Consider the following 15,224-nt stretch of genomic DNA (forward strand, 5'->3'; position numbering starts at 1 on the left):
CTTGTAGCAGGAAAAGCTTATCATGGCTAACTTAAGCAAAAGGGAATATTCTTTTTTTTTTTGAAGACTTTATTTGTTTGACAGAGAGAGACACAACGAGAGAGGGAACACAAGCAGGGGGAGTGGGAGAGGGAGAAGCGGGCTCCCTGCAGAACAGGGAGCCTGATGCCGGGCTCAATCCCAGGACCCTGGGATCATGACCTGAGCCGAAGGCAGACGCTTAAAGACTGAGCCACCCAGGCGCCCTGAAAAAGGGAATATTCTTGAGGGGTATTAGAAGCTCACAGAATCTACAGAAAGGCCAGATACCAGGCTTGGGAGTGGATCTGTGCTGCAGTGTTTCCGCTGGCTGAGAAGCTGCAAATATGGGGATGTTCTCATAGCAAAGTTGTACGCCCAAGGTCTGCTGCTGGGATGCTGGAATGAATGACTCCACCATCATTTCTCTCATGTGTCTTGTACTCATATTCACATTCCAAGCCAGAACCATTTGATTGGCCTAGCTTGTGGCAAGTGACCGCCTCTAGGTTAAGACATGACTGGATAGGACACCTGATTTCCCCCACACTGGAATCTATCCCCTGGAAAGAGGTTGTTCCCCACCAAATAAATGAAAGTGCTGAGAAGAAGGGAAAGGGGAAGCCAGGAGACCAATCAATGGAGTTCCAACACATGGGATTGAGGAAGGGAAGCAGGAGTGGGGGCCACATCACCATTAGGGACACCATGCCTCTCCAATGCTGCCATTCTTGCTGCTGGGGTGAGTTGCTCTCCCAGGGAAGTGCTTGCGACCTGTAGGGGCAGTTTTGATTTGGGAACTTTGGGAACTGTTAGTCTTCCTTCTTGTCTCATCACTCTGAGCCCTTTGGTTCAGCAGTCTGTGTGTTCTCTGGCACCTTCCTCAGCTATCATCTTACAGAGAAAGGTTTTAGGGTGTGGATGAAGAGTAAGACCTGATTATATGATGGCTTATCTCCTTCCAAACCTTATCTTGGGCAGATAAGGACAATTGGGCTCCTCGTTGCTAAAGTAGTCTGAGACCCGCTATTAAAAATTGTATGTAATGGCAAAATGCTGTGATGATTTAATTAAGGTGTGTGTAGGACGAAGAGTAATGTGCTGTTCATGGGAAAGTGCAGCCATTGGAAGACAGAAAAGGAATAGAACAGGCAAGGTTTTAAAACCAAAATGGAGACTCTCTGAGCAATATTTGTTGTATAATTTATGTTGCAGACATTTTGAGCTACCTAATTGAACCATTTCCAAATGTCATGTAATCAATGCTTTCTGAGTGGTGTGGAGATACAGAACACACGCACACATTTGGCAAAACTTGCCAAAGCCTGAACTTATATTTCTGGAGGAAAAATAGATTTCTATATTGGAAGTTTGAACTTTATCTACTCCACATCCCACTTTGTGAAATTTACTTTCTGATGAGGAGGATTATAGATAATGTTTTCAATCCTTGTCTCACTTGAGACTTTGGAACTATAGTCTCTCGTTCTTTGTGGTGATTGTTGTGGCAATCTTCTCCCGGCCTCATCTTCTCTTTAAGTCACATCATACTTCTTCCAAGCTGGCTAAAAATTGCCTTTGTATTTCAGCCTCTATCTCCCTGCTCTTTCTGTTTCCCCATCCCCAGAATCTATCTGAAGTTGATTTCTTAAGTAGAATTCTTCACTGATGATTTAAAAGCAGCTTATCCTAGAAACTGTGCAGGTGATACACACTTTCTTACTTGGGCCTTACGCTTAAACTCCCAGAGGCTAGAAATGTCATAAAATTGCTAACAGCCTGACAGGGGGGAAGGAGTTAATTATCGGCCAGGGCTGGACCTAGCCACATCTCATTAAAATGTCTGGTTATACATTCAGGGCATCAAGGAAGAAATGAAAAGAAAACATCAGAAGTCTAAAGATGAAAGGAGAGCAATGCAATAATAAGAGAGGGCTTCTAATTTCTCAACTGTTATAATTTTTTTTTCTTTAAAGAACCCCCCTCTCTTCTGGTTTTAAGCCTGCTTTGTTGAAGAGCTATTAGTGTGCTGAGCCACAAGTCCTTCATTGACAGCAGTCAGAGTGGAGTCAAGAAACATGAAGCCAAATTGGGTCTTAGTTACATTGGTTGTTATTTCCCAAGCGTTGGACAAAGAAGTGATATGACTTCAGAGTAGATAAAGAGAAAGGTACAAACCAGTTGGAATACACACACACACACATGCACATGCACATACACACATACATTCATACACACAATTATAAAATGAGCAGAGTAGAAACAAGAGTGTTTTTTAAATTTTTAACAACTTGATCTTTCCATTTCTACTAATTCTATGAAAATACAGTCTATTGATAAGAAGACAGGGGATAGAAAGCATATCGTGATAAGGGGAGAACATGTAGAAATCCATAATTATAAAGGAAAGGCAGGGGAATATTCAGGGTAGAGCAAATTGTCTAGGTAAATTGCAGCATAGGAAACTTGCAGGGGACCATGGAAGAAAGTGAAAGATAATGCACAGAAGAAGAGTAGAATCTATCAAAGAAAAGAATCAAGAAATATCATGGGGAAATTTTTATTAACCTACTTTATGATACTGTTGTAAAGATTTATATAACATATATATAATTAGAATATCACTGTATATATTCATATGAAATCCTTTAAAAAATGAGCCACACTCTATTAATATTAAATAGTATTAGAATTATCAAGTAGTAGGTGATAGTGGTCCATCAGTAGTTTATTTAAAATAGGAAATGTTATAATGAAAGGGGATGAGTGCAGTAATAAATATTTTAATAAAAGGTGGTGGATGCAATAAGGGATAGTAGAAGATTTACTACAGGGCTTTAATCTAGATCAGAGCAAACTATAGTCCACAGCTCAAATCTGCCCATTGCCTAAATTTTTTTTGGAACATGACCATACGCATTTGTTTAGGGAATTGTCTATGGCTGCTTTTGCACTATAATGGAAGAGTCAAACAGTTGCAACAGAGACCATATGGCCTGCAAAGTCCAAAATATTTACTATCTTGCCTGTTACAAAAAAGTTTGCTGATCCCTGCTCTGGATGATCAGAAAAATAAAATTCACTAACATTTACCATATGCCAGGCACTGTTCTAATGTTACATGATTTCAGTCCTTGAACAGCCCTATTAGGAAGATACTATCATTTTACCCCTTGAACAGAAGAGCTGAGTAACTTGCCGAGGTTAGATGTTGGTGGTAGAATCTAGGATTGCCAAATTTAGCAAATTAAAATACAGCACACCTACTTTAATTTTAATTTCAGATAAGCAATGAATAATTTCTTTGTAGAAATATGTCCTTTGCAATATTTTGGACAAACTTTACTAAAAATTACTTATCATTTATCTAAAATTCAAAATTTTCCTATATTTTATCTGGCAACCACAACCCATCCAACTGGCTCCAGAGTCCACTCTTAACAAATATTATACTGTCTCCCTCTTTTAGAAGGATGGTGGGCCTATTTTAACAGTAATGGGGAGTCTCACAGGACACAGGAGGTGTTTTCTTGGTAGTGAGTGACAGAGTTAATCTGTAATTTGAAAGGCAGAATTGGCTTTTTTCCCAGGAACATCTTAAAGATGCAGTTTGACTTTGGGAAGAGATTAAATCAGTTCTGCATTAGTTTCTTTATGATAGTGTCCAAGTTTAGTCTAGTGCTCAGAGAGTAATTAGGACTAGACACATAGATTGAGTCACCTGAATGCAATTGGTAGCAGAAACTAGAAATAAATGACATGTCTAAGGAGTTCAGAGGTGGGTGTTGGCTTAAATCAGACTTGAAAGATCCTTCCAGATCTTTTAACAGCACCAAGCTGCTAGTACTTAGCAGAGCTTTCAAAATCCATTTCATTTCCATAGTGGAGGCCCAGACAGAATTACACCATAATTTCTCATCAGTACGTAAGAAAAAACTAATAGAAAAGAAAAGCTCAATGCTTTCTCACAGTCTCAAAGATCCTAAAATTTGTAGGTCTGACTAGACCGAAAATAACATTTTTGACTAAGAAAGTAAGCACTGCATATCCTTTCTGTTCTGAGAGATGAAGCCACAAATGTGGGATGTAGGATATTGAATAGTGCAGTCCATCGGGAGCGATAAAATTCAGCATGCGCAACAACTCATAGTTGACTAAGAGGTGTGGTATGTTGCTGTTGGATCTCCAAGCCTGCTCTAATGGGTTATTTTGCACAAAGCAGCTTGAACATGGTAAATGTTAGGTATCGTTATTGTAGTTGTTACAGGCAATAGTCCATGAGTCCAATTACATACAGGCAATGCCCCAGACACTGATTTGGCTAATTGCTATCCCTCAGATGTGGAATTCACTTTTATCCCAGTTACATTTTTTTTAGTGAAAGAATAAGATTTCTGTGGAAGAGACTGAAATACTGGTGCTTCGTGACATAAGCGGTTAGATTATGAGCCAGTTGTTGATTTTGAGGATATAGCAATGTAAAAAAAATAGTGAAATTATATTATTTGAAATTATAGACTCATGTTTTATAACCTGTCTCTGTAGCCTGTGTCTTGTATCCCCGGCAACAATCAATGATTTCTGACAATTCAAACATTTGTTGAGCACCTACCGCATATCAGGCATGTGCTAGGTAATGAAGACATGCAAATGAGTAAGACTCATTTCTAATCACCAGGCATTCAGTCTAAAACCAGGGACAACAATTTACACAAGTGTCATTGGATGTGATCCATCATAGAACAGGACCACAGGAGCCCAAAGGACAGAAAGGTGAAGAAATATTTCATAAAGAAGTGGCTCATCAAGCTCAGTCTTAACGGTTATGAAAGTATTTATCAGATTGAAAAAGAAAGGGAGAATGGGGGCAGAAACTCACTGTAGCATTGGGGGAACACATTGAAGGAAGAAAGAAAAATGAGGACAAAGGAGTAGAAAGAGAATAGACTAAAACAGAGGTTGACAGACTAGAGCTTGCAGGTCGAATCCAGCCCACTGCCTGTTCTTGGAAATAAAGTTTCATTGGTGCACAGCCAAGCTCATCCATTTAAGTATCGCCCGTGATGGCTTTTGCACTACAATGGAAGAGCTGAGAAGTTGCCATAGAGACCATATGGCCCACAGATGCCGAAATATTTCTTATCTAGCCTTTTATAAAATAAATTTCTGGCCCTTGCAATACAGCATCAGCCCATATTTTTAAAAAATTACTCTGAGGATAAAACTGAAATTGGTGTGTTCAATAAGTTAGTCAGATTCACTGTATGTCTCTTATGTGTTAGGCAACTGTCACCATGAGTACGAATAAATGACTTAATCCCAAACTTTAGGGACTCCTGCGTGGCTCAGTTGGCAAAGCGTCTTCCTTTGGTTCGGGTCATGATCCCAGGGTCCTGAGATCTAGTTCCCCATTGGGCTTTCTGCTCATGGGGTAGTCTGCTTCTCCCTCTACCCGCCCCCGCCCCCCCGCTCGTACCTCTCTCTCGGGTGCTCTCTCTCTCAAATAAATAAAATCTTTTTAAAAAATCCCAAACTTTAAGTATTGCCAATGTAAAAGAAGAGAGACAGTAGATAAGTAGCTGCCTAATGGCCATGATTAGGAAAACTACAAAGGATAGGGACAAAACGAAAGAGGAATAGTTCTCTCTTCCTAGGTGCTCTGCTTTAGAAAATGGACCAGGGCAACAACAGACCTTGAAGGATAGTAGGAGTTCTTAACACAGAGAAATAGAGCATTTGCTCTATTTCTGTGACATAACTCCATCATGATTTTTTTTTCTACATTAGCATTTAATCTCACACTTTTAAAATATATTTTGTGCTATTTTGAATACCCTGAAACATGGTACGGAATAGGTTTGTACTGTTCTTTTGACTATGCCCTTTCTCAAACATACATGATTTTCACTCAGAGTTGTACCCTACAATCACAGAAAAGTCAGTAGTAGTTAGAGATTTGAGCATTGCACATTGCCAGCATTGGAGGATTTTTGTTCCCATTGCTCCCAGACACACCGGTAGAGTATATTTAGTCTTTTCAGTCCTAGAAAACCTTTTTCATGATGGCAAGAATAAGTTGTGCTGGTGTCCATCAGAATCTTATCACAGAACTCTCCTGATTCGACTTGTGGAATTCACTTAGCAAAAAGATTCTCCAAATGTAGGCACTAAGGACAAACAGCCTGCAGAGATGGTTGTCCAAGGCTACGTGCAATACCAAAGGTAGAGATTGAAACAATATATAGGATTCTCATTTGTGAATCAGTTTCCTTAAGGACTAGACCATGATCTGAATCTCCTTAATAAAGAAGTAGGTTTCTTTACCATATATTAAATTTAAACTTTGGCTTCAATTACCAAATAAACTAATCCAGCCACGTGGAGATTATATCTAAAATATACCAAGTTAGACATCCCAGGGGCTAAAGAGTCTGCAGTAAATACATACACACACTGCACAAAAAAGAGTTTCAATAAAATACAAATACTTCAATGTCATCTATCCTTTTGTGAACTGAGTAGTTGGATATTGTATTAGAATATGTAACTTTGAAAAGCAAATATTTCAAATGTTCATCATGAGGCTTATATATATTTTAAGATGATGTTATGTGGTTCAATTCATACACACGTTGTTTTTTTTCAGTGAAATAAATACCCAGATCACCTGGGCTGAGAACTTACTGTGCAATCTTTAAATAATGACCTGTGCTAGTGGTTTACTTCTAATTTTAACAAATACCATACTTCACTGGTAATTTTTGTTTCCTCAGTAATACTTTAAAAGTCACTTGTGTGATGCAAAAATAAAATGTGATCTTGCTATTTAGATTTTTCTCTTTATCTACATTATGATCAGTGAAATCATAGGATACAGCTCTTCCACGGCCATGCCTTGGGAATTAATGGGGCATGTCCATTTAAATAACAGCAGGATGGAACATAGAGGAGGAGGCAATGAACTGGCACTTGATCCACACTCTTGGGAAAATGATAGTTTATGCTGACTCTGATCTCCAGCTTCCCACTTGGGATAGGGCTCTTTAGATTGCTTTCACCTCTGCTAGGCAAAACCCCACCAGGCTCACTTTGGTGGCTAGCACTATTGCTGCATCCACCTTGGGAAGACTTGTGGTCAACTGATCTTAAGATAATAATTCCTTCAAAAATATTTTTTGACTGCCTACTCTGTGCCAGGCACTGTCCTAGAAACTGGAGAAACAATGAGGATACTGAGTAACTTGGGACAAAATCACTGCCCTCATGAAATAGAGATTCTAGTTAACTGAAGTGTAAGCTGCAGTCTTTGTCTATTTAATCATAATGGAAATGTGGGAGTGCAAAATACAAAATGAAGAAATGAGAAAAGGGCAGTAATCAAGAGAGTTTATTTGGAAAGTAGAAAATGAAAAGGCAGGGTTTCTAATATTCATTCAGAATAGCAACAAAACCAGAAAACATGAACTGTAAAAGAGAAAGTTTAGTAAACCAAGTTTGGCTTAAATGTCATGCAATATCAGCAAAGAAATAGAACCTGAACCTCTTTCAAAATAAAATAAACATTAGGAAAAGGTACAGGGATTGTTTATAAAACAGTTTACAAAGAAAATACAAACATTTACATAAGAAGGTACAGTTGATAAGAAACATATATAAAAGAAAAATAAATTTAGTAATATATAGGTCATAGTTTATAGGCTATATTATTTTCTGTCTTATTTCATTATGAAAAATCTGTAGGACATCATATATTTTTACCTCACAGATTCATGTTAGAAGAACTCAAACATGGCAAAGTGTAGACATAACGAATTCAATGCAATCAAAAGAATAAGGTGACTTGTGCTATGGTGATCACTGTGAATTGTGTAAGACTGTTGAATCACAGACCCATACCTCTGAAACAAATAATACATTATATGTTAAAAAAGAAGAAAAAGAAGATAGCAGGAAGGGAAAAATGAAGGGGGTGGAGTTGGAGGGGGAGACGAACCATGAGAGACTATGGACTCTGAGGGTTCTAGAGGGACAGGGGGTGGGGGGATGGGTTAGCCTGGTGATGAGTATTAAAGAGAGCACGTATTGAATGGAGCACTGGGTGTTATATGCAAACAATGAATCATGGAACACTACATCAAAAACTAATGATGTAATGTATGGTGATTAACATAACGTAATAAAAAAATAAAAACAAAAAAAAGAATAAGATGACTTCAAATGGAATGATTTTGTTTGAATATTATTTCATTCCTGTAGACTACTAGATTTCCTTCATGCTATTAGCATATTTGTCTTTGCATTTTGTAATTAAAGCAGAGTTTCCCAGAGCAGCCCCCAAAGAAGAGTTTCCCTGCAAGGTTCTTTCTGTTGAACTTTCAAGGAATATCAGTACATGGATATTTCTACTCAAATAGACAAACCTCTTTCCACTTTCTAAGTATAAAACTTCAAATGCACTTTCATTACTTCCCAAACTCTCATGCCCCATGTCAACCACCTTGGTTCAGCCAAATATCCCACAACCCCTACAGGGAACACCAGGAATCTCTGGTGGGTACTTTGGTAGTTCTTAGATCCTCATTACCATCTTTACTTTCTGTGAGAGAAGCACTTTTGTTGAATTGAGTTTGGAAAAATGGCATGTTTGCACTTTTGTTTTATGATTCGATTCCACTGCCTTTAAGTTAAGACTAACACTTCCAAAACCATCTTAAATTTGAAGGAGTTTTTGTTTGGTTTTTGTTTGCTTGTTTTGCCATAGCTTTAACTAGATTAAAAAGCATATGGTTAAATTAGGTTAAAGAAACTGGAGTTCTAACAAGCAAAGCTCAGCTTTCCGAACTCAGGATTCACCCCCATTATATCTGGGGTCCTCTGGCCTGGAGATAACAATAAAGAAAGATACGCCTGGTGAGAATATACGTCCTCATTCCTGAGCCGGAATGGGGGCATTTAGAGAGAGTGGCTTTTGTCACACAGTATGCCTCATTAGAATCACGTTCGGCTACTTCTTTTCAGAACTCCAATATTTGCCATTGGTATAGCTCCCAGAGATTTTGATATATTGATATTAGGAGCTTTAGGTGGATTTGTGGAAATGTTTTTGTAATGTCCAAGTACCATGATTTGAAAAAAAATTCATTTGAATGCAATCATCTTAAGACCACTGTATTTGCAAGCAGCACCCCTAGTTCAATGGAATAATTTTTCCTCTGTTTATTCCCTTAAAGGTTCACAGAAATAGAAAAACCATGTGAGATTTCTTGGTGCAATTTCTTCAGATACTGAAGTCTCAAATTTAGGAGACAATATAAAAGGAAGAAAAGGAGGAATATGTTGTGCTGATTAGGTAACAAATTGAAAAACCATGGGGCATTTCTGCTTTGGAGAATGAATTGGTAGCAGTGGGAAATAAAGCCCTATATGTAAATCACTGATGGAATTAATACATTTTAAAGGTTATCAGAGCAAAACTGCTGAATCCTGTAGTTTGTCATCAGTAAATTGAATGCAAAATCGCCAATTTAATTTGTATGAATTACCAGTTGACTTCTAATGTATGGAATAATAAGAACTGATGCTACTTTATGAGCCAGAAATAAGATTTTTTTTTTTATTTTCAAAAGAGCAAAAAGACAAGAAATAAAGTTGATTCAGAGCCCAAACAATCTTTTAGTTATAATAATTTGTTGACTTCTAACAAAATTCTTTCTGGGTTATATTTTTTATTTTTTTTCATTCAAATATAACTCAGATGAAATGCTGGGAGGCAATTGACTTCCTCTGAAAACTGGTCTGGTTCTGACCCAAGAGAAGAGGATTCCAAGCCAGGGCAATGTGGGCACACTGCAGTTTACCCAGGAGAACCATCTGCACTCTAGTTTCTCACCCTCAAACTCGATTGAGAGGAATAAAAGTTGGGGTTTTTTTTTTATATGTTTTTCATTGAGCATGAGAGTCTGAACTGTATGAAATTGACCTAACAAAAGAGACTTTTGTGACAATGTCTAGGATAGCAGAATGAATTCAAATTCTGGACTCTAGTAAAAATCAGAGTTACAGAATGTTAGAACTACAGGAATTTAAGAGATTGTTTTTGTCCAAATATTCAATTTGTAGATAGTAGAACAGAGACTCGGAGAGATAAGACTTACGGGAAGCTCTGTAGCTGGTAAGGAGCAGAGCCTGAACTTAAGGACATGGTTTGAAGCCACGGCTCCTGACCTTTAATTAATTGCAAATTTAAGAGATTTCCATTTGAAGGGCACCCTTTTCTGCATACACTTAATTTTCCCTTAAACACACAGTACACACACTCACTCATTCCTACCCTTGGGGGTTGTTTGAGTAATATTTACAACTATGATCTCATACCTATGGTGACTGGTAAGAAACATTCTGTGTAACAAAGGCTGCTTTCTCTTGGAGTCATATTTCTCCCAGAACGCATCCCTTTAGATATAATGTGTTTAGTATCTTCCTTAGCTGAGGGGAAAGGGGGGCTCACCTTCAGAGAAATGAACTACAAAGTGGCCTCTGCCTGTTTGGACACCTGAAGGATGTGCCTGAGCAGCTGTGGAAAGTAACTTTATCTAACTGGCAGAAGAAGTAAAGGGCGCCTGGGTGGCTCAGTTGGTTAAGCGACTGCCTTCCGCTCAGGTCATGACCCTGGAGTCCCGGGATCGAGTCCCACATCGGGCTCCCTGCTCAACAGGGAGTCTGCTTCTCCCTCTGACCCACTTCCCTCTTGTGCTCTCTATCTCTCATTCTCTCTCTCTCAAATAAATAAATAAAAAATCTTTAAAAAAAAAAAAAAAGAAGTAAAGGATAAAAACCCAAGAGGGCTGAACAAAAGATGAAAGTAATTTTATAAATTGTTCCCATAATGAACTGATTTAAAAAGTGATGGTGAATTCATTAAAATTATACTGATATGGCGGGTCATTTGGTTTTCTAGTAGGTGGTGGCAGCCTTCACTTCCCTGGTCACTTCTGTGGAACAGGGCTTTTGTTGTTGTTGTTCACCTTTTGCAAATGGATTTTTAGGAAATACAATCAGAAATACCATGATTCCCTTTCCCAGTGAGTTTATAAAGCTCGTTTGGACACATGGGATAGAATTAACAAAATATGAGTCAGACTGGACCACAGTGAACATTCATTTTATGGGTGGGGAAATAGTCGCAGTGACCAAGGCAAAGTTCTCTAACTTGATAAAAACAAGCAGGAATTAGAATCCAGATTTCCCGATGTTTGCATTTCCCTGGGCTTTAACCCAATCATCTGGTGTCAGCCCAGATGCGGGCTTTGGCATCTGGATTCTCTGATGAAATCCCAGCCCTGACTTTTCTAAGTATTGTCCAGGTTGAAGTTACTTACTTTCTCTGTGATAGTGTCCTCGCTGTATCATAGATACAAAATAGTTCTATCATATCAGGTTGTGTGAGGATTAATAGGTTTAGCTCAGTGGCTGGTTTGACATAATAGGAACACAATAACTGTTAGCTCTTAGGAGGAGGAAGTCCTGGACCAGTAGCAGAAATGCTGGAAAGGAAATCTCTAGTTGAGAGTCATCTACCTATAAAAGAATTCTTCCTAGATGTCTATCATAATATGATGATAATAATAACAACAATGTATTAAGTCACTTAATCTCTCTAACATTAAAATTTATTTTGTTAAAGCTAAAGCGTATATTGTTACCATCCAGACCATTTATTCATTCAGCAAACATTCATTAAACACCTACCAGGGAATCAAAGGTACATAATATGGTATCTCTGTTCTCAAAACTATTCACAATTCTTCAGGAAAATAAAATCCCAAGGGGGAAAAAAAAAACCAGAGTGTGTGGCAAGAGCAATGTTAGGTTATAATGAGAGCAAGCAGTAAGGTACTGAGTCCGTATTGCAGGAAGGGGACTAAGTGAGGTTAGGTTTCTTGGGAATGATGATCCAAGTCTTGCAACATGAGGAGGCATAACCCAGGAGAAGAAGTGAGGGGAGGGGGGCATTGCAAGCAGTGAAAAGAGCATGTGCAGAGGAAGAATGGTGTAACATAGCATGACATATTGGGGGGAAGTTCAGGTAGTTCAACATGGCTAAACTTTGAGGTTTAAAAGGAGGAATGGAGCAAGGTATGACCAGTGGAAGTCCAGTCCAGGTAATGAAATGTCTTGAATGTTACACTAGGTGCTTCCAATCTTATCCTGAAGGCATCGATAAGTCATTGAGGAATTTGTATGCAAAAGGACATGGACCTTACTTGATCAGATACTTACTTCAGAAAGGTAATTCTGGATGTCAAATGAAGCATTGATTGGAAAATGTGATGACTGGAAGAATGGAGAAAAGTTAAGAGAAAATAAAACCTTCAGGCAGGAATGGGGAGAATGGAAGAGAAAAGATGGAGTGTGGTGACTTCAGCATGTCAAGAATCGGTTCGTGGTGAGGCAGAGAGAGGAGTCAAGGATGACTGTTTGCTTTCTGGTTTGGGGTTCTTACATTAATAAAGGTACCACTCACACACACACACAAAAAAAGAAAGAAATAGAAAGAAAGAAAGAAAAAGAGAAAGAAAGAAAAGAAAGAAAGAAAGAAAGAAAGAAAGAAAGAAAGAAAGAAAGAAAGAAAAGAAAGAAAGAAAGAAAGAAAAAGAAAGAAAGAAAGAAAGAAAGAAAGAAAGAAAGAAAGAAAGAAAGAAAGAAAGAAAGAAAAAGAAAAAGAAAGAAAGAGAAAGAAAGAAAAAGAAATCCTATAGGAGGAGAGGGTGGCACAGCTGGTTAAGTGTCTGACTCTTGGTTTCATCTCAGATCCTGATCTAAGGGTCTTGAGATCGAGCCCCATGTTGGGCTCCATGCTCAGTGCAGAGTCTGCTTGAGATCCTCTCTCCCTCCCCCTCTGCCCTTTCCGCTCATGCTCTCTCTCTCTCTGAAATAAATAAATAAGTCTTAGAAAAGAAAAAAGTCCTGTAGGAGGAGCAGATCTTGGGAATAGAAGGATAGAAAAGATATTGAATTTAGTGTTGCATATGATTAGTATAGAGAGCTTATGAGACATCTATTTAAAATGTCCTGTAGATATTTTGGACCCAGAAGAAGGGCTGAATGGTAAGGTAAGCATAAATTTGGGAGTTTTCAGGATTTGGGTAGAAAGCCAGTCATATTCTAAGTACCTGTATGGATTGGTAAGGCTGTGGTTCTCTTTGCATCTCCTGATTTGTATATTTTAAGTTGTGTTTATAGTAATTTGTTCCAGCCGCCATAGAAAACCAATATGTCTGACAACACGCAAAAGGACTGCATGGCACAATCCATGTGGAGGTGTTGATGTCCATGGGGCGGACTTTGGCCAACTGGGAAATGAACCAGTGGACCAGTATTTCTTCCCTGCTCTTCACGGTCTCTTCTGAAACACAACGGATTCTATATGGTCTTTTTGAAGCCAAAAGTGAGATAGAGAAATTAGCTGTGTTTTACACAAAACCAAAGCAGCGATATCCTTGTATTCTTACTCCTCACTCACTTCCATTTGTGTTCATTCATGCTTCTCTGAGGTTGCACTTCCTAAGGAAGTGGGAGTCCGTAAGGATTTGCCTCCCTCAGGTAGTGACTGCTCCCATGCAGCTGGTGAGGCCAGCCAGCAAGGGTGTGCAGAGCGATCAGAGAAGGATCAGGGATGGGTTCCCGGGGAACCAGCGTTTAAGAAGCATATGGCATGCAAGGAGTCTGAAAGAAGCCAAAGACAGGGCAGAGAGAGAGAAGTATGAGCCATCAGGGTTTTAAGCCCCAGAGAAGAGAAAATCTGAGCTAAGAGGAGCCCTCAATGGAATTAGAGATGCGGTGGTGGTCAGTGTGCTCAAATAAGGAAAGAAATGAGATTTTATTTTTTTTAATTTTTTTAAAGATTTTATTTATTTATTTGACAGAGAGAGACACAGTGAGAGAGGGAACACAAGCAAGGGGAGTGGGAGAGGGAGAAGCGGGCTCCCCGCTCAGCAGGACTCGATCCCAGGACCCTGGTATCATGACCTGAGCCAAAGGCAGATGTTTAATGACTGAGCCACCCAGGCGCCCCAGAAATGACATTTTAAAATTAACACTTGGGAGGACATTGCTGACCTTGGCCACAAGTAGAGACAAAGCCAGGTTACTGGGGATTTAGGAATGAATTGGGAGAGATGAAATATAAGCAGCAGGTGTAGACAGTTCTTTGAGTGTCAGTTATGAAAGTAAGAAGAAAGTGGTATAGATAGCAAATTATATTGGGTGGAAGGAAGGACTTTTAATTTCTATTTCCTTTTTTTTTGTTTTGTTTTAAGATTGGAAAAACCTGAGCATGTTTATATCCTAAAGGAAATGAGCCAGCAGAAAGGACTGTTTAAAGATTCACACAATAAACAGGGAAACGGCACAGACCTACATCTACTGAAAGAATGAAGAATTTTTCTGTTACTTCTCTTGAATGCTGACCCAAATGCAGAATGTGTTTCCCTCCCCCAAACTAGCATCAGAAATTTGGACACTGTGTTTGTTTGAGGAGGCTGGCAGTTCTGTTTCTAAGTGAGTCACAGGACAGCAGCATGGGCCTCTGTGGGCTATTCTGGAAAGCAGATTTAGTCAGTGGACTTCCTCCTTTAGCCTTCTGGCTTGAAACAGAATTTGATCTCAGTACCCAATGTAATGAGTTAAACCAGGCGGAAGTCAGGGTACACCTGTGCTTCTAGAATGGAAAGGGATTCTTATTTGTAAACTCTTCCGAATTCTCCTATAGGTTATTCCAAGAGGAACATAGCCACAAAGTGTGATGAATTTGCAGCTAGGACAACTCAGACACCTTCTCTCCATTAATGCTGTCTGAATCTTAGACACACACACACACACACACTGAACAAGAAGCAAGTGAAGACAGAGGTTGTACAATTCTCCCTTTTTAAGAATCACAGATTTTTAGTGCTTGGAGGACATTTTTAGAATGATTTAGTTCAATACTCTCATTTTACAGTTGAAGAAATTGAGGCATAATAAAAACATAATAATAACAGCATAACGATAATAAATTATAGTTATAATGTGCTCTCACATAAATGAACTCATTTGATACTCAGAGAGTCTTTGAAAGAAAGGGAACAAAACCAAACCAAAACAGAATGGAATGAAATTGCACCTTAAATATATTATTTTTTAATCCTCTCACTTTTATAAGATAG

General features: G+C 38.7%; 1 long non-coding RNA gene across 3 annotated transcripts in view; it reads left to right on the forward strand.

Moving 5' to 3' along the window:
- The window catches only part of LOC113939179, a 54,219-nt gene extending 39,780 nt beyond the window's left edge, over nt 1–14,439 (forward strand). For all 3 annotated transcript variants that reach the window (XR_003525166.2, XR_003525171.1, XR_003525164.2), the window contains 3 exons: nt 9,249–9,367; nt 12,209–12,306; nt 14,337–14,439. This is a non-coding gene — a long non-coding RNA (uncharacterized LOC113939179). The remainder of the gene's footprint in view (nt 1–9,248; nt 9,368–12,208; nt 12,307–14,336) is intronic.
- Nucleotides 14,440–15,224: the final 785 nt, after the last annotated feature.

This window comes from Zalophus californianus, chromosome 4 (assembly GCF_009762305.2).
Source record: "Zalophus californianus isolate mZalCal1 chromosome 4, mZalCal1.pri.v2, whole genome shotgun sequence".
Taxonomy (NCBI): domain Eukaryota; kingdom Metazoa; phylum Chordata; class Mammalia; order Carnivora; family Otariidae; genus Zalophus; species Zalophus californianus.